The sequence below is a fragment of the Neofelis nebulosa genome, chromosome 11 (assembly GCF_028018385.1).
Source record: "Neofelis nebulosa isolate mNeoNeb1 chromosome 11, mNeoNeb1.pri, whole genome shotgun sequence".
Classification (NCBI taxonomy): domain Eukaryota; kingdom Metazoa; phylum Chordata; class Mammalia; order Carnivora; family Felidae; genus Neofelis; species Neofelis nebulosa.
In genome coordinates this window covers 93,807,423-93,831,003 of record NC_080792.1, presented here as the reverse complement: position 1 = coordinate 93,831,003, position 23,581 = coordinate 93,807,423, and the positions used below count along the sequence as shown (strand labels likewise).

Genomic DNA, 23,581 nt, shown 5'->3' with positions numbered 1-23,581 from the left:
GCCTCCAGAGCTGCGGGACGGTTCGTGTCTGGGGCTTTGTTAAGCAGCCGCAGGGCACGAATGCAGGTCCCTGGGCACCAACACCCAATCTGATTCTGGCTCAAGAAGAACAATTTCCCAGGGGAAACGATGGGAGTGGGAAGGCCCTGGGAATCCAGGGGGCAGGTGGACAGGGATGGCCCCTCTGTGAGACCTGCCGGGGAGAGTCTGCTCCAAGCACCGGTGTGGGTCTTTGAGTCCCTCCGCTCAAGACTGAAATTCAGTCGTCGCCTGACTTGGCTGGAGGATCGAGGGCAGGTGCCTTGACCGCCCCTCCCGCCAGACGCTTCAAAGCGAAGCTGCCGTGCCTGGCCGGAAGGCATGTGAGCGGGGCCCCCTCAGTCCTGTGCACCTGCCGTCGCGTGCACCCGGGAGCCTGTTTCTTTTTTTTTTTAATTTTTTTTTCAACGTTTTTTATTTATTTTTGGGACAGAGAGAGACAGAACATGAACGGGGGAGGGGCAGAGAGAGAGGGAGACACAGAATCGGAAACAGGCTCCAGGCTCCGAGCCATCAGCCCAGAGCCCGACGCGGGGCTCGAACTCACGGACCGCGAGATCGTGACCTGGCTGAAGTCGGACGCTCAACCGACTGCGCCCCCCAGGCGCCCCCCCGGGAGCCTGTTTCTTCTCGGCTGCACTGAATCACCGGGTGGGTGCAGGTTCCAGAGGAACGCGGCCACGCCGTGCGTCTCCGTGAGCCGGCCCGTGGCGCATCCCAGAGCCCACGGGCTGACAGTTCTGTCCCACGTGGCCCTTTGTTTGCTCCTGGGAACAAAGGGCCAAGGACAGCGAGCTCGCGCAGGGCCACCTCTTAGTGAGAGCGTCCGGTCACCGTATCCGGCCTTCGGGTGTTTTGGACCTGCCGTCAGGTCAGGGCTTGTCCCTGTCACCAGTTAGTAACCAGGCAACAGGACATTTGTCACCGCAGCAGAGTGCAGCCGAACGGAGGGGCTTTGGTTTCAAGAGGGGATTGATAAGGGAACATTAGCACAGGTGGAGCTTAATTTTTAACCCGAGGCCGCGGAATACGTCTGGTTCCCATGACGACACGGCTTTGTTAGATTCAGGATCCTGGCTAATCAGTCACCACAAGAAGTGCATTTCCCACGTCACATGAGAGCCTCCCGGACTCCTTAGTGCAGAACGGTGGCTGTCTACAACCTCCCCTCCATCTCGTTCCCCGCTGGCCCGGCGGAGGGGACCACTCCCCAAACCGGGCAGGGCTGGGGTTCTTAGGACTTGGCGGGTGTGTTTCCTGGGGAACTAAGAAACCAGTAGGGACACGGTGGGCAAAGGGCCCTATTCCAGTCCCGGAAGAGAAGCCGACAAAGGCCCTCAGTCGTGGGCCACGGCGATTGGTTTCACGGAGCCGTTGGCTCACTTCACGCCCTCCGTGCTGCCCCAAACCACGTCCGTCTGTCTGCCTGTCCGTCTGGTGTGTGGGACCCGCTGGGATGTAACCCCCATGAGGGCAGGGGTTTAGCCTTATCACACCGTATCTCCCGCAACTGGGATGTTTCTCTGACACCCAGGAAGCGGGTTCCATATTTGCACGGTCGACTGTAACCTAGTGGCAAACATGTTTCTTTTTCCAGTTTTGCCAACTTGATATGCCATAATTTGCAGGTAGCTTCCTACAAGGTAATTGTTGTTTCAAACGTAGCAGCCGCATCAGCAAGAAGTCTGCTGACAGACTCCTCTCTGATGGAAGTCTGGGTGGAGGTTCAGATGGCTGCTTCCCCGTCCCCAGGCCCCCAGGCGGGCTGCACGTGACCTTGGGACTGCCTGTGCCCAAGGGTCTCCCCCACCTTCCCCCCACCCCCAGCCTTCCCCTTGCTTTGTGTTGCTGGGATTGTCCCTTCCAGGTTATTTACATATTTACATTACAAAGCTATAGAAAATAGTCCCATCTCAACGCTGTTGAAGAAGGATGTTTACCTGAACTCCCTTTTTGAAACTTTCACCTTCAGGATGTTTGTTCACGTGGCCTCGAAGCCCCCTGGGGAGGGGTGGGGAGAGCCCCCTGGGGAGGGGTGGGGAGAGCCCCCTGGGGAGGGGTGGGGAGAGCCCCCTGGGGAGGGGTGGGGAGAGCCCCCTGGGGAGGGGTGGAGAGAGCTCTGGGAGAAAGCAGTCAGCTCACGCTTCCCCTACGCCCCCTTCAGCCCCACACCCCACACCAGACAAGTGCAGGACTGAAAAGCTAAGCTCAAAGAGGACCTGGTCTGCGTGTCTCACTGAGAGGAGAGGGCAGGTGGCCTTGGGGTTCCCGTCACTGTGCTCAGAACCTGTCCTGCTTTGGGGCTGCCTTCCTACCCTCCTGAGATCTGTACCTTGGGAAACTCCATGCTCATTTTAGTTACAGTGCTTTTTGCTAAAAATAATAGAAAACACATTCAAATTGGCGTCAATAAGAACGGCCACTTTGGGGGGCAAAGGCAAGGGAAGTCCAGGTGTCTCCTTCGCCTTGCAAGGTGCTGGCCTTGCCCTGAGACTTACGGTCCCAGTAATCACAAGATGGCAGCTGTAAGCGGTTGAATTTCGTACACCCCTATCCCCAAATATATATTCAAATCTGAACCCTGGGACCCGTGAATGTAACCTTATTGAGAAATAGAGTCCTTGCTGATACAATGACGATGCGAGTTAAGATAAGGTCGGGTGGGCCCCAGATCCGGAGACTGCTATCCCTCTAAGATGGTCGTGTGAAGACAGCGGGGCCGTCTCTGTTCACGTGGTTAAGGACAGACAAGATGGACTTTCGGGGTTCAGAGGTGGTTAGCCACAACTGTTTTGCTTTCAAGGTGACGAACAGTCAGCCCATTCTGGCTTTGGCAAAACAGGCATTTGTTGCAGGGAGGCTTTCAGGCATGGTTGCATCCAGAGGCTGAAGTGATGCCATCAGGAGGTGGTCGTTTTCCTTTTCTTGACCCCCTTTTTCTTGCCCCAGCTTCACCTCAGCAGGCTCTTTCCACGTGGCTGCCACCAGCACCTCTCTTTCTAGCAACTTCCGTGGGAAGAAGAGAAGAGCTGCCTCTTACTGGCGGGCCAGCAGAAGCCCCAAGATTGTCCCTGATGGGACGAGTTTGCCCATCAACACGAGACACAGTCTCTTCCTTGAACAGTTATTTGGCTGAGGGCAGAGGGCACTTTGGCCAGGCCGGGGTCAGGTGCCCACTGTGGATTGAACAGAAGCATGGTAATTTCCCGGAGGGACTTTGGGACATTAGAGCTGGAAGGAAGGGGAGTGTGTGCGGAGAAACCAAGATAGATTCTTCATGGCGCTAGAGACGCTATGGGTCCGGGTGATCAAGGAGGGCTTCCTGGAGGAGGAGGAGGAGGAGGAGCAGAGGCCCTCGGGAGGAGGTTGAATTCGCAAGGGTGGATAGAGCCACTGAATTATCCCACGTTACCTGGTGCACCTGCTCTGCGTACTGGGGAAGATTTAGGAACGGGGGAGGCATCATCAGCTGCTGAGTGAATCTGAAACTGTAGGAAGGCAGCGTGGGTTCAGAAAAGTGGTGGCCAGACACGCTGCCCGTGCACGAAGGTGGGAAGCCAGCGTGATCGTGCAGGACCCTCGGAGCGGGGGGCTGGGAGCCTGTGGGCTTGGAGGACAGATCCTGTGTCCACTTGGCCCCCAGATACTTATCTGTGAGGATCACCGCCTCCCTGGAGGCAGCCCTGTCTGCCCCCAAACTCCCCCCCCCCCCCACTTACGATACTGCTCTACATGCTTAAATCTACTTGGAAAAGAAACAGTCTGTCACTAGATTAAGTAGGAAATCCTGCTGGAAACAGAAGGTAAAACATAGTAGGAGAAGGCAACACAGGGAAGGCGAGTAACACTGTTACTCGGATCCCGCTGGATTCTGGGGACCAGCTTATACCCCAAAGGACACAGCACCAAATATTACGGGTATCAAGTGCGTCAGCACCAACAGAGCCCTTGTCATTGAACAAAATAAATAAATAGGAGAGAGAATACCAAGATGATGGTGGTTTATACGCTCTATAAACCGATGATCGATGAAGTATCTGCCGGGCGTGCACCTGAAAACAACCTTGGGTCACGAAGGGCCATCCTGTGCCCACCGGAGGTTTGGTGACGGAGGCGGAGGGGGCTGCACATCACGCCTTCAGGTTGGGTTCTACGCTCTGCCAGTCATAACGGGCGCCTTCAGTCTTCCAAGCTCTACAGAGAGACCCAAATTCCCAGCGAATGGGAGGTGCACACATTCAGTCATGTCAGCGGAGCGGACCCCAGCTTAGCTGGGCGGGCGGCTTGGAGATGTTGTCCGATGGTCAGAAAGATGTGAACTTCTCAGCGGATCTCTGGGTCTTTCCAGAACCCCGAGAAGCTCGTGGGATCCCTAAAGCTATTTTGCAGATGAAGAGTTAAGGATGTTCTCTGGGGCCCTGAGTTAACAGTTTGCCCGTGGCTGTATCGGTGACGGGGCTTCATCCAGCGTCTAAACAATCATCTGTGCCTCTTTTGCAATCGGCACTCAGTGCTTCCCTTGATCACATTCACTGCTCGTGGGATCAGGTCAACGCGAGAAGTCCTTCTCAGAGAAAAACCGGGTTAAATGTTAATGACAATTACCCTTTGAGAAAGGACATATAGAGGCTGGGTCTATCGTAGGGCATTTCATCTCCCTCCACGGGCCGGGATCCCTCCATTACTGCCTCCGTGCCTCCACGGGCTGGGTCCCGTGCCAACGACAAACGTGGAGACCAACCATGTAGGGATGTCAACCTCCTTCCTCACGTTCACCCCCTCTGTCTGCAGACGTAGAGATACGGAGTAAAGGAGCCTAGAGTCAGAGAGGAGGGTCTCCTGGATTCTGCCCCCACCAGCCCATTTCATGCACGGGGGTCGGGGGGGGGGAGGTGCCGTGGCTCAGGCCCACATTCTCCTGGGCTGGATGGACAAGCCTCCAGGGGAGCGGTGTCACATGCTGGGGGTGGTGCCTGTTCACACCCCATTAGTCTTCCCATGGCTCCCTGTAGTTTCTTGATTCACGAGGCAGGAAGCCGACTTTACCCCAGTCTAGGGATAGAACATGTGGCCTGGGCTGGCTGTGAGGTGCCTTCTGCCTCTGTAGACACTGTCAGAGCCTTACGTGTGGCCTGAGTCCGTGCAATCAGAGTGGCTCTGGGGATCGCTACCACCCCATAAAGGTATTTTCCATCTCTGGCTGGATGTGGATAAGAAAGCTGAAAACACATGGACCTATCAGCAGCTAGCCTGGAATCCTGTGGGGAGTCAGGTACCGAAGCCCACTCTGAGGAAGGCAGCCCAGAACCATGGGGAGACACTGAGCAGCGTCATCTGAGCGACTTGATCTAGCCCTACCTGAAGCCCTTTGCACTGCCCTTTGCAACCTAAGATACCCTAACCGACACACATGATGCTACTCGACCCCTGGCCCACGGCCCACGTCACTGATTCTCCGTGTGCCCTTTCCTGCCAAGCCTGGCCTCAGCCTCCGAGTCCCCAACGCTGCGCTCGAGGCCGCCTCTAGCATTACGTAAAGCTGACGCAGGATGAAGCCCATCACTTCGGCCCACAGATGGAACTGGCATGTCCCTAGAGCCAGCGCGACCAGAGCTTTTACTGAACTGCCAGCTCACACCCCAGGGCGGTGTTTGCGAGGAAAACAGTGCAATCCGGTGAAGGGGGAGACATGCCACTTGGGTGTGGACAGACCTGGGTTTAAACCCTGCTTGCAGCTCTCACCAGCTCGGGGACGTGGGCTTGTGCCCCAGCGTCCCCGAACCTCACACCTGCATGCTTACGGGCAGGGTTTCCTTCTTCCCTCGAGGGGGGGGACGCCACAGAGCCCGGAACCGCCCCCGGGTGTGGGCTGGCAGCCGACCGCAGGTCTGGGGACCAGAGTCCATGCCGGCTGGCCCTTCGGTCCTTCCTCACTGGGCGGGGTTTCTGTCAAGCTCTGTGTGGCTTCCACTCTGGGAAAAAAGACCACCGTTTCTTTGCTTCTCCTTCTTCGGGTCCTGTTTCCTGCCCAGCTCTTCGCTCGAGAACAACCTTGTTGCGTTTTCCCGCCCCCGCGGGCTCGGCCCTGTGTGAACTGAGCACGGCCAGTCCTTGGCCTCTGCGGGTCTCGTTTGCTGCTGCCTGGAATGGCATCTGGCACAGAGTGGGCGCTTCCCCTAGGCATGTAGCGACTGGCTAATGGGTTTTTCCTGCGTCCGTTTCCTTGGATGTTAACAGCGCAGCTCTAGGGATTTAACAATAGTGCTCATCTCGGAAGGCTTGAGAACAAAAGAGTAACACTCCGTAGACGCTGCCGTGCTGGCATTCCGGTGATTCTGCACCAGCTTCAGGTGTGAGGGCCACTGACGGTGCAAGAACCAGAAATGGCAGTGAGGGAAGGGGGAGGGAGGGAGGAGGAGAAGGGGCGGCCAGTGCCAGAGACCGAATGTTTGCGCGTGCATGTGCTTGTGTGTGCACGTGGGTGTACGTGCACGTGCTTGTGTGTGCCTGTGTGTGCATGTGCTTGCGCGTGTGCCTGCATGTACGTGCATGTGTGAGGGCACGTGCTTGTGTGTACGTGCACGTGTGTGCATGTGCATGTGTCTGGCCCCCTTCAGGCGTCTAGTATGGAACAGAACACCCTGGATGTCCCGCAGGGCGTGTGCAGACAGAGTATCTAGTCTGTAACAGTACATAGTCTCTGCTCTTGGCGACAGAATACAGTTTCCTTTAAAAATTGACATGTTTCAGGGGCGCCTGGGGGCTCAGTCGGTTAAGCGTCCGACTCTTGATTTCCGCTCAGGTCGTGACCTCACCGTTCGTGAGTTCGAGCCCCACGTCGGGCTCTGTGCCAACAGTGCGGAACCTGCTTGGGATTGTCTCCCTCTCTCTCTCTCTAAGTAAATAAGGTAACTTAAAAAACAGTTAACGTGTTCGTGTGAGTGTTCTGCTGCTGGGCAGTAGGATGTATGTCTGTGGAAGGGGAGGAAGCCGACGCCTTCGTCCGGAGCAGGGGGCAGGGGGGCCGGGGGGCCGAGGGGCCTGGGGCCTTGCAGGCGTGCGGGCGGAGGTTTGACACCTTTGCGTCTCGCCACAGGGGGACGCCTGTCTCTGTTCGAAGAATGCTGCTCCTTGTGCTTCTGAGGCCTGTCTTCCTAGTTCCCCGTCGGAATTCTTCCCTCCGACTCCTTACCCTCAGGCGACCCGCGAATCTTCCTCCACGCCTTTCCCCCCTTATGTAAGCAGATGCGCCACCTGTGGTTCATTCGGGCCCTGTGGGGTTTTGTTGCTTTGTGTATTGAAAATAAGACTCCCTGTGTTTTTTCGTGCGGACTGTGTAGAGCGGGAGGCGGGGCATTTCCGGCTGCCCCACTGGTCCTGGGCCTCCGTGTTGGTCCCCGCCCCCTGCCCCGTGGCGCCGTGACATCCACATTCTCCCCAGTCGCCTCTGACGAGCGGCTTGTTTTGACCCGGGTGCTGACAGGTGCAGCCGCGCGAAGGGTTACTGCACCTGTGGGTGGGGAACGTGGGAGCCTCGCTCGCCCGCAGGGAGCTGGCACGTGGGCGTGGGGACGGGGTCAGACCGAACAGGCCGGGCTGCAGGCCCCACCGACAGAGTCACGGGCTCGTGTCCTCATCCGGGGTTGGCGGCAAGTTCTGGGCTTGGGTGAGGGGCGAAGGCGGGCCTCTGGGCTGCAGGGGGGCGGGGGGCAGGAGAGCTAGCCTGGCCGAGCCCCGGCCCCTCCCGGACGGCCCTCCCCAGACCTCGCCCTCACGCCGCCGCGTCTTTCCCTCGTCCGAACTGTCCCGTGAACACGGAGACGTGAAAACTATTGTCAAAACACCCCTTTCTCACGATGCGCCTGGGCGGCCCTCAGTCCTGCTTCTGGCCTGCCGCGGGTCCGTTGTGGGGGGGACGGGACGAGTCCCGGAGGGAGCAGGGGACGCCTGGTGCATACAGATCACCCGCCCCGTGCAGGTGCGCCTGGGGCCGCAGGGGGCGGGGTCCTTTGCAGACTGCTGGGCGTGTGTTCTCCCCGAGACACTGGGGTCTTGTCGCTGTAGAGAACGAGGTGACAATCAGAGTCTGAGACAACAGTGTGCTGTTTATTAAACCCGCATAGAGGGGACACAGGAAGGGTCCCTGAGTGCCCAGAGCTGGTTGCCAAGGCGGCTGAGCGGACGCCGTTCTCACAAGCAGGACACGTGCCGCGAGGCTTTGCTTCCTCGTGTAGCTCACGGCAGGCGTGGCGTGCGGGACACGGGAGTGAGCGTCTCTCCTCTGGGAGCCCTGGCAGGGCAGGGAGGGGCCTGTGCACAGGAGAGCTCCCCGCTAGGCCTGAAGCTGTCAGTCCTGAGCAGACAGGCCTGCCGGTGAGGCCGGCCCGTGGCTGGCAGCTGGGACCTTGGATTCTGGGAGCCCCCCACTCCCTAAGAGACAAGAGGGCCCGCTGCGTCCAGGCTGCACGACCGTGGTTTATGCCGACCACCTGCCTCCCGGTGGGCAGTCTGGAGTCCCGGATGCGCCAGCAGCTGGTGCCTACGTGACCGCCCCACAGACACCCTGGGCCGTGTCCGTGGGCGTCCCCGGTGGCGGCTTCTCACGCGTGTTGTCACAGCTTCACGTGTGACTCTGGAAGACTCTGGAAGCTTGCTCTGGTCTCGCTCGGACCTGCCCCCACACCTTTGCCCTTTGTTGACTTTGCTTTGGGTCCCTTTGCGGTGGGAACTCACAGCCACGAGCATGGCTGTGTGCGGAGTCCCGTGAGCCCTGCGGGGGTTCCCTGTACCCCAGGGTGGCCTCAGGGACCCTGACACAGGGCTGCTTTCCATCTGCGGAGAAGTTGGCCCGAGCCGCTTCTGGAGCAGAGATTGGTACGCAGCAGAGAAGCCGGCATCCGGAGACCCTCACTCTGTGCCCTAGGGTTCGTCAGAAGCCAGTAAATAGAGGAACAGGAGAAAAGGTGGCACTTTATAAGAAATCCAAAAAATTGTTAAAAAGTCATTTAAGTGCAGATGAGAAAAAGCCTCTCACCCCCCCACCCCCGGCCGACTGAGATACCCCTTGGGCCACACTCAGGCATCGGACCACGGGAAGGTGACTGCCTGGCCTGCAGGCAGGACCCTGTTTGCCATCTTCAGTCCAGAGGCGTGAGCCGCCTCCGCCCCGTCGAGCCGTCTAGGGAAGGCTTGGGTGTGAGTCTGCTTTGCTGCAGGCCCCACGGCTTCTTCTGGCCGGAGGCCCGTGACTCCCCGAACCCTCCGGGACTGGGCTTCTCAGAGGACGCCCCGCACCTGTTTTGGGCGTCAGAGGCCAGCCCTTCCGTCTTCCCTGGCTGCCTCCTTCCTCTGGTCTAGAGTCGCCCCTCGGAGGTGCCCTGCAGGACAGAGAGCCTCTCAATCAGAGCATTTAAGGAGGCTGTGGGTAGGCAGTGGGCAGACACGCCTCCTGGCTCCTGTTTGCCAGGCACGAGCTGTTCAAGTGTGCAGTTCGTGGCATTTTGAGCAAGAATCCAGGACCTCGTCTCGTGTGTGCCGGGTTGGAACAGAGCCGTCTGAGGACACGGTGGTCGATGCATTTGCAGACTAAGGGCCTTCTAAAATCACGCCGGTGTAAACCTCAGAACTTTCCACAGCACTGCCCCCCCCCCCCCCCTCCCAGCAGTAAGTCCTGCCTCTCTGGGTGGCTCCACTCCCAGCACCGTTAATATCTGCAACTTACCACCTGCAGGGGAGGCCTGGGACCCAGAGCCACGTCTGCCAGCCGAGGACCAGAAGGCAGCACTGGGGATAAATAAAGCACCCGGACGCTCAGTCTCCTGGTGTGCTGGGGGATGCAGGGACTGTGGAGCCGGTCCCGGGGTTTATGCGTGTGGGGGCTGTGGCCAGATGGGCGAGGGGAGAAGGCTCCGTCAGAGCCCAGTGCTGACCGCCTCCTTGATGCTCCCCGGGTGAGGGGAGGGGAGTGAGTTCCAGGAAGCCTGGCATCTCTGGGCCCCCGTGCGCCTGGGCACATCACTGCCCCACTGGCCTCAGTGAGTGAGTGCTTGGATTAGGTGATCCTGACTGCGCTTTGCTTGAATCTTCTATGAGCCCGTCGTGCCAGAGGCTTTAGGAATAAGTGAGCCCCCAGTCATGGGTTGACTGAGACTTCTTTCTTTCTTTTTTAAAAAAAATTTTATTTATTTTGAGAGCGAGAGAGAGAGCATGTGCACAGGGGAGGGGCAGAGAGAGGGAGAGAGAGAGAATCCCAAGCAGGCTCCATGCTGTCAGTGCAGAGCCGGACTCAGGGCTCGACCTCAGGAACTGAGATCATGACCTGAGCCGAAATCAGGAGACTGAGCCCCCCAGGTGCCCCTCTTGTGATGAGAACTTTAAAAAAAAATTTTTTTAAACATTTATTCATTTTTGAGAGACAGAGAGAGACAGAGCATGAGCGGGGGAGGGGTAGAGAGAGAGGGAGACACAGAATCCGAAACAGGCTCCAGGCTCTGAGCTGTCGGCACAGAGCCCGATGCGGGGCTCGAACCCACGAACTGTGAGGTTGTGTCCTGAGCCAAAGTCGGACCCTCAGCCCCCCAGGCACCTCTGTGATCAGAACTTGTAAGACTCACTCGGCAACTTTCAAATATGCAAAACACTATTTTTTTTTTAATTTTTTAACGTTTATTTATTTTTGAGACAGAGAGAGACAGAGCATGAACGGGGGAGGGTCAGAGAGAGAGGGAGACACAGAATCGGAAGCAGGCTCCAGGCTCCGAGCCGTCGGCACAGAGCCCGACGCGGGGCTCGAACTCACGGACCGTGAGATCGTGACCTGAGCCGAAGTCGGACGCTTAACCGACCAAGCCACCCAGGCGCCCCACAAAACACTATTATTAACTATGGTTGTTGATGGTATCATTTATGGTTTGAGTCCCAGAGTGTTCATCTCTGGTAGATTGTGAGGAAATATTACTTGGTTTTGACCCTTTTGTTTTTGCTTATCAAAGAGGCAGGTGTTCACGGATTTAAAAATTGTATTAAGTATAGGTGAGCATGGTGAGGTTTTAAAACATCCGACTTTGGGTTCATACAAGACGGTGTAGACCCTAACCCCCATGTGCAACTAGAAACCCCAGAGAGGAAGCCAGAGGCAAGCAGAGTGGGACCCCGAAAGGAAGAGGAGGAAGCGGGGCTGGGTGGGGCCCTGGGAGTGGAGGGCATTTCGTGTCCCCCCACCCAAGGGAGGAAGGGGGCCCAGATCTGGTGTTTCCTGAACCTCGTCAGCAGCAGAAGGCAGCCAGTGAGGGTTCAGGGGGCCAGCTGTCCATCCTGCGGGGCCTGCAGACAGGCGTGTGCAGAGCCTGGGAGAGGCGTGTGCCCGCGAACGATGTAAGGAGGTGCTGTGTCCACAACTCTGTCAAAGAGACTCACAGGCCACGAGTGAGCCGTGCGTCCACGTGGAGTGTGTAGAAACGTGGCCCTGGGTATGGAGACGTTGCAGGAATCCTGGGGAGGAAGTCACAGGCGCTGAAACAGGGACGCTTAGCTGGGCCGTGTCGGCACATTTCCGGAAATCCACGGAACGGAGGTCTTGTGATGTGAGCGCACGCGGGGACGGCGTCCGGCACCCCGTCAGAGTTTTTCGGGTGCTCAGGCTCATGGCTGAATGTTGTGCACGTGCCGATCGCGGGATTTAAACGGCGCCTACAGACCGAAGTTAAACTTCCCGCGTCTCCTGAGTCGGGACAGGCGTGTTTACATCAGTCGTCTGCCGTATTTAGCTGGATGATCTCTTGTGGCCTTTCCACATTTCACGTTATGTTTTGCCTTTGCTTCAACAAAAGCCATCCTCTGGTAGCAGGACCAAGACCCGCGCAGGTCGTGATTTGGAAACGGGAAGAAAGTTCTAGAGTATCTTACGTCTGTGGTCCGTCGAGTGCTCTGGAAATGTGCCTGTCACCAAGTGCAGGCTTTGAGATGAGGTTTGGGCGGGAGCTGAGACCCTCCTCGCTTTGGAAGAAGAACAAAGAGACGCTTGGCGGGGTCCGCTCCGGAGCGGGCACTTCCAGCTTTTGCCTGTCTGTCCGCACGTCTCCCCGACCCCAGGTTCCATGCAGTTGGGGAGCTAAGAGGATGAATGAATTCCTTCCCACGAGCCTCGCTTCTGCAGAAACGCGGGGCTTCCCTTGTGCGGTGGTGCTGTTTTTAGGTCGGTTTTTGGGTTTTTTTTGAAAAAGGAACATACAGAGAAGAAAAGAGCACACGTGCGTTTCCCGTCGCACAGAATCACAGGGCCAGGATTTTACTGTATCTGCCCACCGTTATTTTGATTGTTTGTGCTTTCAAAAAGTGACACGTTGCCTTTACCTTTTAACTTTTTCTTATAGAAGATGCCAAATATATTGAGAAAGTGAAACCATAGTACAAAGAACCTTCACGCACACACCTCCTGGACTCAATCATTTAAAAAATTCGTCATGTTTGGGGCGCCTGGGTGGCTCAGTCGGTTGGGCGTCCGACTTCAGCTCAGGTCATGATCTCGCGGTCCGTGGGTTCGAGCCCCGCGTCGGGCTCTGGGCTGATGGCTCGGAGCCTGGAGCTGCTTCGGATTCTGTGTCTCCCTTTCTCTCTGCCCCTCCTCTGCTTATTCTCTCTCTCTCTCTCTCTCAAAAATAAGCAAACATTTAAAAAAAAAAAAAGTAATGCAGCATTATAAAAAGAGCTAAATTCCTCTTTAGTTTATGGAATCTATCCCTACACCAGCCTCAGAGCCCAGAAGTGTCCATTGTATTATTAGGATATTGTTTCCATATTTCAAAACATATGTTTGCCTGTATCTATATACTTACAAGCCCGTGTCCACCTGCCTCGTTAGAAAATATGTGGTGTTTTCACGTAGGTTTTTTCGTAACTATAACGTACTGGCTCCAAGATCCCATAGCTAGCTGTTCTCCCTCTCACTGTGTCTTTGAGATGGAGTTGGGCTGATGGGCTGTCCTTATCCAGCTTCGTACTGGGGCTTCTCCCTTTCTCTGTGACGGACCTTCTCACACCCGCCTCCTTGAGCACACGCGTGTGTGAGTCCGGCTGAAACATCCGGGGACCGTCACAGGGCATGCACATGTCTTGTCTAGCAGATCCTGCCCCCGGCCCTCTCGTGAGTGGACCAGTCTCCTCTCCCGCCAGCACCCTGTGAGCGGACAAGCTCCCCACCTCGCAGCACCCGACGCAGTCGGATTTGTGTGTCTTTGCACATCCGACGGGAGGTGCATTTGCAGATCCTTGAGATACACGGGTGAGGGTGAACGTCTTCATGCATTTATTAGTAATCTGAAGTTGACTTGTGCCCATCGATTTCCATTTCTATGTGGAAGATGTTTTGATGGCCTCTGAATATGAATCACGGTGTCAATTTTGGAATTTTGGCTTTAAAGTAATGACAAGAGAGACAAGTGACTGTTGTGTCAGCTGAACGATGCCACAGCTGGAGACCTCGTCTGTGTAAGTGAGAACCACGTCCTTCCCCTTCCTCGGGAGGTAAATTGCTCCCGACCAACCACCCTTGGGGAGGGGGGGAGTTCTCATATTCTCATAGATAAAAACGTATAATTGCAATTATTCCATTTTTGATGTGCCAGATAACACTTCCCCGTCGGTGCTCAGAGAACACTGAATCCTGTTAAAAGTGGACACAGGTCCACAGGTCTGGAATGTGAGGAGCCCGGTTCACGACGCAGAACGCACCCTGACAGCAGTAGGTGACTAGGGTAGATGCGGTTGTGGAGGGAGATGGGCAAGACAGTCCCTGTCTTGTCAGGTGCAGGATGAGGCCAGCACGACACCCAGTACGATGGGAGTTAGCAGTGAGGACGTGGCTGTTAGCACGGTGTAAACGTGGCCTAAGGAAAGCAAGCAGGACCTCCCTTGGCCAGAGGCTACGCGGGAGTAATAACCCGGCTCACTGGCGCCCCTCAGCTTGGCGGACCACTGCTCGTTTTCCTGGGGACATGCCGCGCTCGTTTGCGAACCGAGCCTGCAGTAGCTGCTGAATTAAATGTTTCGCTTCGTGACCGTGTTTCTCCAGAGACCGGCTGTCCCACGATAGGACCAGGCTCCCCGTCTTCCCCTTTGGAGACACGTTGACTGAGCGCGTCTTTGAAGATCCGTTAACTGTATTCCGGCTCCATACGCCTGAGGACCCAGGGCGAGTTCAGAGTGACCCTGGAGAGAAACTTTCTGCGCATGCCGGGGGATAATCGCGTCACAGAGCTCATCAAGCTCGCCCCAGACGCCGGGGCCTGGAGGCCGGACTAAAGCTACGCCTCGGAGCTCAGCTCTGCTGTCACAACAAAATTCAATTAAGGCATCAAAGCTGGAAGCCAGGCTGGATGGTAAATGAATTTTTAACCCACGGACGTAGCTTGCTTTTCAGCCTGATGGATATGCTGCAACCCAGGGGCGGCCAACCCAACGAGCAATAAAAAGACAGAATCACATTTGCCAGTGAGTTTGCTTCCTGCCCCTCGCCCGCCCCCCCCCCCCCCCGCCCCCAGCCATTCATGGGGTGTGTCTGGTTTCACACAGGTCAAGGGCCCTGGCCACCTGGACTGGCTCCGTTTGGTCAGTGGCTTTAATATTGCTGCTGGTTGTTCTTGGAGTTGGTCAAATCTCACGGCGAGTGGGCCTCGACACGAGGGCCAGCCTCACCCCCACACACGCCCGCCCAGTGGCCAGGGCATCGATTTTTCGACGGACGTGTGGGCTCCGTTAGGAGAACCAGTGGTGGCTGCTGATGCAACCCGGCTCTGGCGGCTGGAGGCCGCCACCGTCCCTGAAGGGAAGGGGAAGCAAGGGTGAAGGCTCAGGCTGTTGACCGTGGAGCTGAGGACAGGGCGTGATGCAACAGAGCCGTGGCCGCAGAAGCGAGAAAGCAGGAAGGTGCCCAGGCAGAGCGGGCGCGGGAAATGGGTCCTCCGCCCTGTGTGTGTCCACCTGTGATCTGCTGGTGCCTCTGGCCGACGTGCCAGCCCCTGTCCCCGTGGGGTCCCTCTCGGTAGGTCTCCTGCAGGGCGAGGGTCTGCTACGGAGCCGTGGTTGTGAACGGGAGTCTAGAGCCCCATAGTTTGGGCTCCCATCCCAGTCTTGCAACTGTGTGGCATTGCACGGGGGGCGGGGGGTCCCCCGAGCCTGGTTCCCTCGCCCGAGACATGGGGGCTGCCTGGACCTGTGAGTATTCCGCGAGGCAATGTAGGCGGTGCCCGTGGCGTGGTGACCAGCACACAATAAGTGCTCAATAAATGTGCTCGTTGGCGTTACCGTCCTTGGCTTCTTTGCGAACAGATTCCTGCGCGTCTGTTTACTGCTGCCCCCGCTGCCTGCGGTCGGCCGTGAATTCAAACGGAATCAGCGGAGTAGGTAGGACTGTGTGTAGGTTAAGAGTGAGCGGGTCCCGAGGGAGGGTCTGAGGGGGTCCTCAGGAGCACACGCTGAATGCAGTCGGGGCACAGCTTTGCCACTTCTGCTCTGGTGACGCAGAGGGACTTCTGGCTGCCTTCTTGGCCAGAGCAGCGTATTCCGGAGAGGTAAGGTCGCTCTGAGACAGGTTTTCCGAGAGGGGAGGCGTGAGGCACGGGGGAGGTGGAGGTGTCAGGTGTCTGTCTGGGTTGGTAAATGCCACCAAGTTTTCCGTACCTGCATGCCAGCCCATCTGTTCTGAAGCCTCTTGTGCTCTTTCTTTCTAGAACTCCAGCCTCTTGGAGCCTTAGCTGTCAGGGTGTCTGCCCTCCTCAGTAGCAGGGAGCCTGGTTGGAGCCACAGTCTTGTTTTTTGTTGTTGTTGTTTGTTTTTAGTTTATTTTCAGAGAGAGAGAGAGAGAGAGAGAGCGGGCCAGGAGGACAGAGAGGGAGAGAGAATCCCAAGCAGGCTCCACACTGTCAGCGCAGAGCCTGATGCAGGGCTTGAAGTCACGAACCGTGAGATGCTGACCTGAGCCCAAACCAAGAGTCGGATGCTTGACCGACTGAGCCCCCGGGATGCCCCGGAGCCACAGTCTCGAAGGTGGTATTTTCATTTCCTTCCTCTGGTGTATGAGCACGTACACCTGTCTCTAACACAAGCCTCTCTGCCAATTCTAAAGCGATCGCAGCTGTTAACTCTTCAAGGCAACTCGAAAAGTTTGTTAAAGGCTGTGATTTTAATAGGCTCAGTTTAGCTGCAGGGTACAGATGGGGCCTCTGGCTGGGTTTGTCTCGAGAGGCTGTGAGAGCTGGTCGTGAGGTCGGGCTGTGCAGCTGGGCTTCCTGGGGCCGAGTCCAGGCCCTGACCCCAACTAGCCACAAGCCTTTGGGCGCATTGTTATTATTTTTAATGTTTATTTATTATAAGTTTTGAGAGAGAGAGGGAGAGAGGGAGCTCGTGCGAGCAGGGGAAGGTACAGAGAGGGAGAGGGAATCCCAAAAAGGCTCTGCACCGTCAGCACAGAGCCCAGTGCGGGGCTCGATCCCACAAACCGTGAGGTCGTGACCTGAGCCGAGATCAGGACTCAGACGCTTAATTAACCGCCTGAGCCCCCCAGGCGCCACCCAGTGCATTGTTGAACTTGGCTGTGTTTGCAGCGGCTCACAGGTATGCCTGCGTGTGCCTCGTAGGGTAGTAACAGGTGCAGAGGCCCTGCTGACTCGTGGAAGCATCACAGCAGCGCCTGTGGTGCCCGGAGTTTTCCTAGCAGCGGCTGCTGTCGTCATTGTAACCACTGGGGCCGTGAATCAGCCCGTGTTACTACTGGGGAACGTCGTGTATCAGTTGGTGGTGTTAGTACTGGGGAACGTCATGTATCAGTTGTGTTACTACTGGGGAACGTCGTGTATCGGCCTTGTTACTACTGGGGAGCGTCGCCGTGTACCAGTCGTGTGACTATTGGGGAACAGTAGCTTTCTCGGGGCATTATCTCCCACCCAAATGAGAGGGAAGAGGTGAATCCAAAAGTTCTCGGGATTTGTAACTTCAGCAGTGATTTTTCAGGCATTTTTGCCCCTGAGTCATGGAAGACGCACACAGGGGGTACAGGGAGGTGGCATTTCACGTGCACGCACCCCTTGGAAGGCAAGTCCCCCGTCTACCCTGCTCGGTGCATTCACGTCTGCAGCCTCTGTTCCACTCTGTTCTGTTCTCTCCTTGTTTGTCTGCAAAACGCTGCTCACCCCCCCTCAGCTGATACAGCGCCCCGATGGGCCGTGAGCCATGTTTTCCTCACTAGGAGGAGCCCCCCTGTGGTATCGGTCGTGTGGTGAGAAGCTGGGACTGAGGGTCGGGCCTCTTCGCCGAGGCCTGGCCACCAAAGGGCCGGCACTTCACAGCTGGACTTCACAGAAAAGTCAGCATTTCCGGATTTCCTTGAGAAGTGAGAAGATCTGACACGTGCCGTAGAAGGGTCCACACACATCACGGTGCACCTGCCCGTCACCACCCACCGGGCTCCGCTGCCTGCCGAGGACGGCGTCCCGGTCTCCCCGCTGCAGCCGGGCGAGGTGGCCGTCGTGTGGTCCGTGCTCCGGGCGATCCGGGAGAATGGGCTCGGTCTCTGAATTCCGGTGTGTTCATCCAGCACCTGCAGTGTGCCCGCCGCTGTGCCCGCCGCCGTGGGATGCCCTGGGGGCCAGAGCAGACACAGCCATCGTCCGCTCAGCTCTTCTGGGTTTCTGGTGGCTGAGCGGTGTCAGCGCAGCCCCGTCATATGGACGTGGTCGGCTCTGTGATGCTGGGCATCTCAGGCCGCCCCGAGCGAGCGAGACGCGAGAGATCACTTTAACAGGGGAAAACCCCCCTCCTTAGGGAGGATAGACCTTATGTGATTTCACCACCTGCACAAAAAGGTAACGGTGAGGTGGTGGCGATGCCCGTCAGCCTGATGTGGTGATCATTTCACGACGTACACACGTGTCAAAACATCACGCTGTCCACCCCGAATGTACGGTGTTTACTTGTTAATTCCATAAACGAACCCTCCTGAGGATGTACCCCCTGGGCTCGCACATCAGGCACGGGTGGGAATCGTCCAGGCGGAGGGACTTGACAGGACAGGTGTGCTCCAGGGGCCGGGGCCCCGACGGCACCTGCACTCAGTGCTGACAGAAGTGGGTGTGGAGGGCTAGGCCGGAGGGTGAGGTGGCCGGGGCTAGCTTGTGACGTTCCCTCCGGCTGCAGAGACGAGGGGACCCGGGTAGCAGCCGTGGGCCTTGCTCCAGGCAACGTGGCATCCCAGCAACTCCGCTCCCCGGATGGGCCCTTCTCACAGATGTGCCCGACGGGCCGGCACGTCGGCCACGGCCCTGTTCTCCGTGCCGCCTCTGTGGCGGCCGGAGGGCACGCTCACCGCGGAACAGATGGGGACCGGAGAGGCTGGGGTGAGAACAGAGGGGAGAATTCTGTTCCCTCTGCTTCTTTCCCTGTGCTCACCGAGACTGAGGGACGGTGGGGACTTTCCAGATAACCCCGCGGCTGACGGTGGCAGGTGGGAAGGGAGGAGCCTGTGCCGGCTCAGCTTTGCAGGTGCGGCAGGTCACCGACACACCCAGATCTGTCCCCTCTTGGGACGCAGTCGAGTGACAGCACGGCACCCCTCACGTCCTGCTGGCAGAGACACAGCTGACAGCCAGCCCCACAGCCCCTGGCCCAGTGCCGACCGAGTTCACCTGCAGACACGGTGGCGAGTTCCTGTGTGTGGTGCTGGCCGCCGGGCAAACACAGCCTTCTCCCTGCTTCTCCGCCGCTCGGCCCCCGGGAAATGCCGAGACTCATCACCTCCGTAGGGGCCCAGCTGAATCTGTATTTTAGAACAACGGATAATTTTCATATGTCTGCAGTGGGTTGAATGATGGCGTCCCCAAATATATGTCCATGCCCGAACCCCCAGAACTTGTGAATTTACCTCGTTTGGGAAGAGGGTCTTTGCAGATATAATTAAGTCATGGCTCTAGATGAGCTCACCCTGGAACATCTGGGTGGGCCCTCGATCCAGTGACGATGTCCTTGTAAGACATGAAGAGAAGGACACAGGCAGAGGCTGGAGTTCTGGCAGATCCCAGCAGTGGGACGAGGCAGGAATGACTCTCCCCTGGGGCCTCTGGAGGGAGCGTGGCCCTGCCCCGCCTGGATCTCAGGCTCCCGGCCTCCTGAATGGGGAGAGAATACATTGCTGACTTTTTTCAGCCACTACGTTAGTGGTAATTTGCTACGGCAGCCCTGTACCTTCACAGAGAAGTGACCTTAATCTTGGGTTAGGACAGGATTTAAAAACCATTTTTTTTAAATGTTTGTTTATTTTTGAGAGACAGAGGGGTGGGGAGGGCCGAGAGAGAGGGAGACACAGAATCCAAAGCAGGCTCCAGGCTCCGAGCTGTCAGCACAGAGCCCGACGTGGAGCTCGAACCCACGAACCATGAGGTCATGACCCGAGCCAAAGTCGGACGCTCAACCGACTGAGCCACCCAGGTACAGGATTTTTATTCTCAGATGTCCCCCCAAATACTTTGGTTGTGGGAGCTCTGATGTTCTCTATTCTCCACTTTTCAACACTTCGGAAGAGTGGGCAAACCGCGGGCCAAATCCAGCCCACCACCTGTGCCAATAAAGTTTTATCGAAACACAGCCACGCCTATCTGCCCACGGATCATCCACAGCGACATTCGCCGGGCAACGGTGGCGTTGAGTCTAGTGTGCGAGATCTGGGAGTACGTACATCGCCCGCCGTTTACAGGAAAAGCTTGCCGACCCTGCTCTACACGGGGTCGCGCTGTCTCTGGTTCACGTATGCTCTGTCCGTGTGAGAGCCGGCAGGAGTCGCTGAGGATTTCGGCGCGCTGTCTGTTAACCTAGAGCGAGTGTCTGTACTCAGGATCCTGGCGCATCAGGCTTCGGCCACGACTCCGTGCGGACGCCGCGTGCGGGGACCTGCGGCCCTGTTTCCTTGGGGTGGGAGCCTGCCCCCACGTGGGGGGCTTGTGCGCCTGGTGCCCAGGGCTGCGGCTCACGGGGCGAGGGACCTCTTGCTGGTAAAACGGAAGCTGGAACCCTTGCGATCGTGGCCTTTCCAGGATGACGTTTTCAAGCTGCATTGCTTGAAAAGTATCAGAGACAAACTGCAAGGTGGAATCTGCTGGCTGTTCCCCCAGCAGGAGGCGGTCTCCACCAGGAGCGCCGACCGGGTCTTTGTCCGGGAGCATCGCAAGCCCCTCCGTGTGGAAACTTGGCGTGGATGCAGACCTTTCGCGTCTGTCTCTAGCCCAAAGACGCACGCTTTCCCCTGCCGGCCAATGGCTGCAGGGAGCCTCTGTGGTGCCTCGAGGGGATTATTTCCCCGGCAGGGGCTGAAGCACAGGGGACGGGCAGTGGCTCTGGGCTGTCTGGCCTCTGTGCGTCCTCGCAGGGGAGTCTATCACCCGGTCTCGGGGGGTGGGGCGGGAGGGGGGGTGGGGGGGGGATGGTGGCTGCCAATTAGGAACAATTATGTGTCTTCTCTGTCGGCGAATGGGAATGACCGAGGCTTCAGCCGAGGTCAGGACGACGCTCTTCAGTCGGGCGGGTGTCTGTCTCCTGGGTGCTCGGTGTCGCTGAGAGCCCTCGTTACTGAGACGGTTTCTTACTGGGCGAGTCAGCGGTGAGCCTCCCTTGTTTTTCGGTGTGGGGTTTGCCATTCTGGTGCAGGTGCTTCTACGTGGAACATCTTTCCCTGAGTTTCCCGTAAAGACAGGAAGGCCCAGTGGGCTGTGTCACGGTGTCAGAGCCCCAATCCTTCCCGGAAGGCGACTTGAGAACAGTGTTCCTGAGCAGGCCCGTCCCTCCCCCCGCAGCCCGACTGAGCCGGGCTGGGGTGTGGCCGGGGCCCCCCGTAATTCCAACGTGCGGGCGAGTCTGGAGTGTCCACAGGGAGGACATTTCTTCGCGGAGACGACAGAGCCTCGTGGGCTCAGACCAGACTCACCTTCCCTCTGGAGCACCCATCCACCCCTGTCCCAGCCTGCTCTCCCCCAGACCTCCCCCCCCCCCCCCCCCGCCAGGCCTTCCCTCCCCTTTGGGGGCCCCGGGTTGAGATCCGCTGCTTTGAACTGTCTCCACTTCAGTGTCCCTGCTGATAAAATGGGGTGAACCATGCATAACCATGTATATGCCCACCACAGCCTGGCACAGAGCACGTGTTCAGTAAAGGTTGCCTGTTGTTAGTATCAGCTCACGGACGAATTTGGTACCTGGGACGGTTTCATTTCAGATTGGTGGTGAGACGGACGCGGTTCCCTGCACGGAGCTGGGCGTGAGCACCTGTGTAACCGATCTGAACAACACGTGCTGTCACATTCCTTCTCCAGACCTCACAGCAAAACAAGTTCCAGATGGACTAAAGGTCTGATGCTACAAAATAAATCTCTAAACCTATAAAAATGCTGGAAGACTTCGCAGGGACTTTTTCCAGAGAGGAGAGTGGGTGCTGTCTGCATGTTTTGTAACAGGAGGAGAGTTGCCGGGGGGCGGGGGGGCGCTCGGTGCCATTCGTGGGCCCTCTGTCGCGTGCAGGCAGGACGGGGGACCACACGGGTCTGACTTCCCAAAGTCCCTGGGAGGCGGATTGTAGAGCCGTGAAAGAGGCACCTGCTGGTAGGAGGGCTGGTTTGGGAGGGGGGGGGGCGGGGGGGGGCGGTCGGTGAGGCCCAGTAAATGCAGGGTGGGGGCACAGAGGGTGTTTCGGGGGGGAGCAGCTCCCGCGGAGGCAGGAGCTCTGGGGGGGGGGTTCGTGTTGTTTCCCAACAGGGAGGGCCCCCCTCAGTCCCAGGCGAAGCAGGGCGGTGGGCAGGGGCCCGCTGGAGCGCATGGTGGGGGTCGGGGAGCTGGGTGGTTAACGCGTGCCCCGTCGGGTCCCGGGCCGTCAGGAATGACTTGCCTGTGAACAAGGGGCTGAAACGCACAGCTTGCCCTGGTCTCGGGGCCGGCCGACGCTTTCCTCCAGCTGACATTTCAGAGGACCCTCGTTGGGGCAGCCGGGGAGCTTTGTTTGCAGAAAGAAACCTGATTCCTTGAAGCGTAAATGAGGGCTTTTCACCGGGAGCTTTCTTTTTAAAACACAAGTCTGTTCCTCCTCGTTTTAGCAGAAAGCAATGCGAAACGGAACAAAGAAGTGTGTGCTTGTAGGCTTGTGAAGGTGCGTGTGAGTCCGCCTCACCTTGCTGGGGTTGATGGGGTTGATGGGGTTGGTGACCCCCGCCAGGGACTTCCTGAGAAGGGATCGTGTGTTTCACGGCTCCGGTCGTTGACGGTGGCTGAATAGCACAGTACAGTTGCTGGGGACGAGAACATTGCTTTTCCGTCACTGGTGAGCAAGTCTGAACTCCGTAGGTCACCGACCTTCTCAGGGAGGGCGTAGGACTCAAGGCCAGTCTCCACAGTGTTGAGCCCAGGTCGCTCTGCACAAAAGTCGGAGGGGATTCATTTCAGACGAGTCCCCGATCCCTTCGTTGCAAATGCCCCCTGGGGCTTGCAGGTACCAGAGACGAATTTTAATCGTGTTTGGGACGCCTGTGTCATCAAAGTGTACACGGTATTGAGTATCTCCTGAGGGCTCAACCGTGCGGTCGCCTTGGCGGACGCCGGGGGGGAAGCCGTTGTCCGTGGAGCTAACGGTTTCATTTGGGAACGAAACAAGACATCCATGTGTTAAACAGGTGACAGAATAAAAGGGTGTGTACCAGGTGAGGATATGGACGTGGCCCCAGACACTCTGGGTGACATTCGGTCACACGGCATCTAGTCTCCCGCAACCTTTCTGTTTCTGAAAATGGGGGCGTCTGGGGTGGGTGCTGACGCGTCTGTACAGGGTCCCTCTCCCTGTGGCTCTTGTGTGAGGGGAGGTCCCGGGTGCAGGGACTGGGGCGGAATAAGGTTAGCTGAGATCGACCTGAGGTGTAGCTGGTGTGTGTGTTTCTGGTCACGGTTTAGAGTCCAAGATTCTCCATTTCAGTGCCGTGAGAGCCCGTCTCCTTGAGGTGGGTTTGTTTGCAGAAGTGTTAAAAGCAAGTGACTCGATTTGGATGAAAACCATTTTCATATGAACGGAGTAGATGATATGTGTCTGTGGCACAGGTGGTGAAGGGAAACCTTCACCAGAGCTCAGGGCACGAGGAGGGACTGGAGGCTCAGCGGGGACAGGAGGGCTTCCTGGAGGAGGTGGGGCTCGTGCTGGGTTTTGAAGCTTGCAGAGGGGAGAATGGGGGGGGGGGGGAGGCATTTCAGACGGGATGGGGGCAGAGCGGGTGCGGAGGCTTGAGACCCCGGGGCCGTGCCAGCGCGTTCCGCGGGCACCGCCGACGGGAGGCCCTGGCCGGTCGCGTGGGATCACCCATGGCGCGCTGCGATCCACGTGGGCAGCCGCCAGCCCCCCGGGTGTGAGACACTGTAGGGCACCAGTGCCCCCGACCCTTCCCCGTCTTAACTTACGAATTCCCCGCAGGGCCAGACGGGGTTATGAAAAATGACGATTTTGGAAGAGACAGGCTAATTGCATATTCCCTGGCTG

General features: G+C 57.6%; 1 protein-coding gene across 7 annotated transcripts in view; it reads left to right on the top strand.

Annotated features, from left to right (window-relative positions):
• The window catches only part of RIMBP2 (RIMS binding protein 2), a 221,268-nt gene that overhangs the window by 54,152 nt on the left and 143,535 nt on the right, over nucleotides 1-23,581 (top strand). The window contains exon 1 of one of the 7 annotated variants that reach the window (XM_058691509.1): nucleotides 21,225-21,418. The exons of 5 other annotated variants lie outside the window; for them this stretch is intronic. The gene's annotated coding sequence lies outside the window, so the exon portion shown is untranslated. Of the gene's footprint in view, nucleotides 1-21,224; nucleotides 21,419-23,581 lie in introns of those variants that run through there. One more of the 7 variants, XM_058691513.1, reaches the window with a different exon arrangement.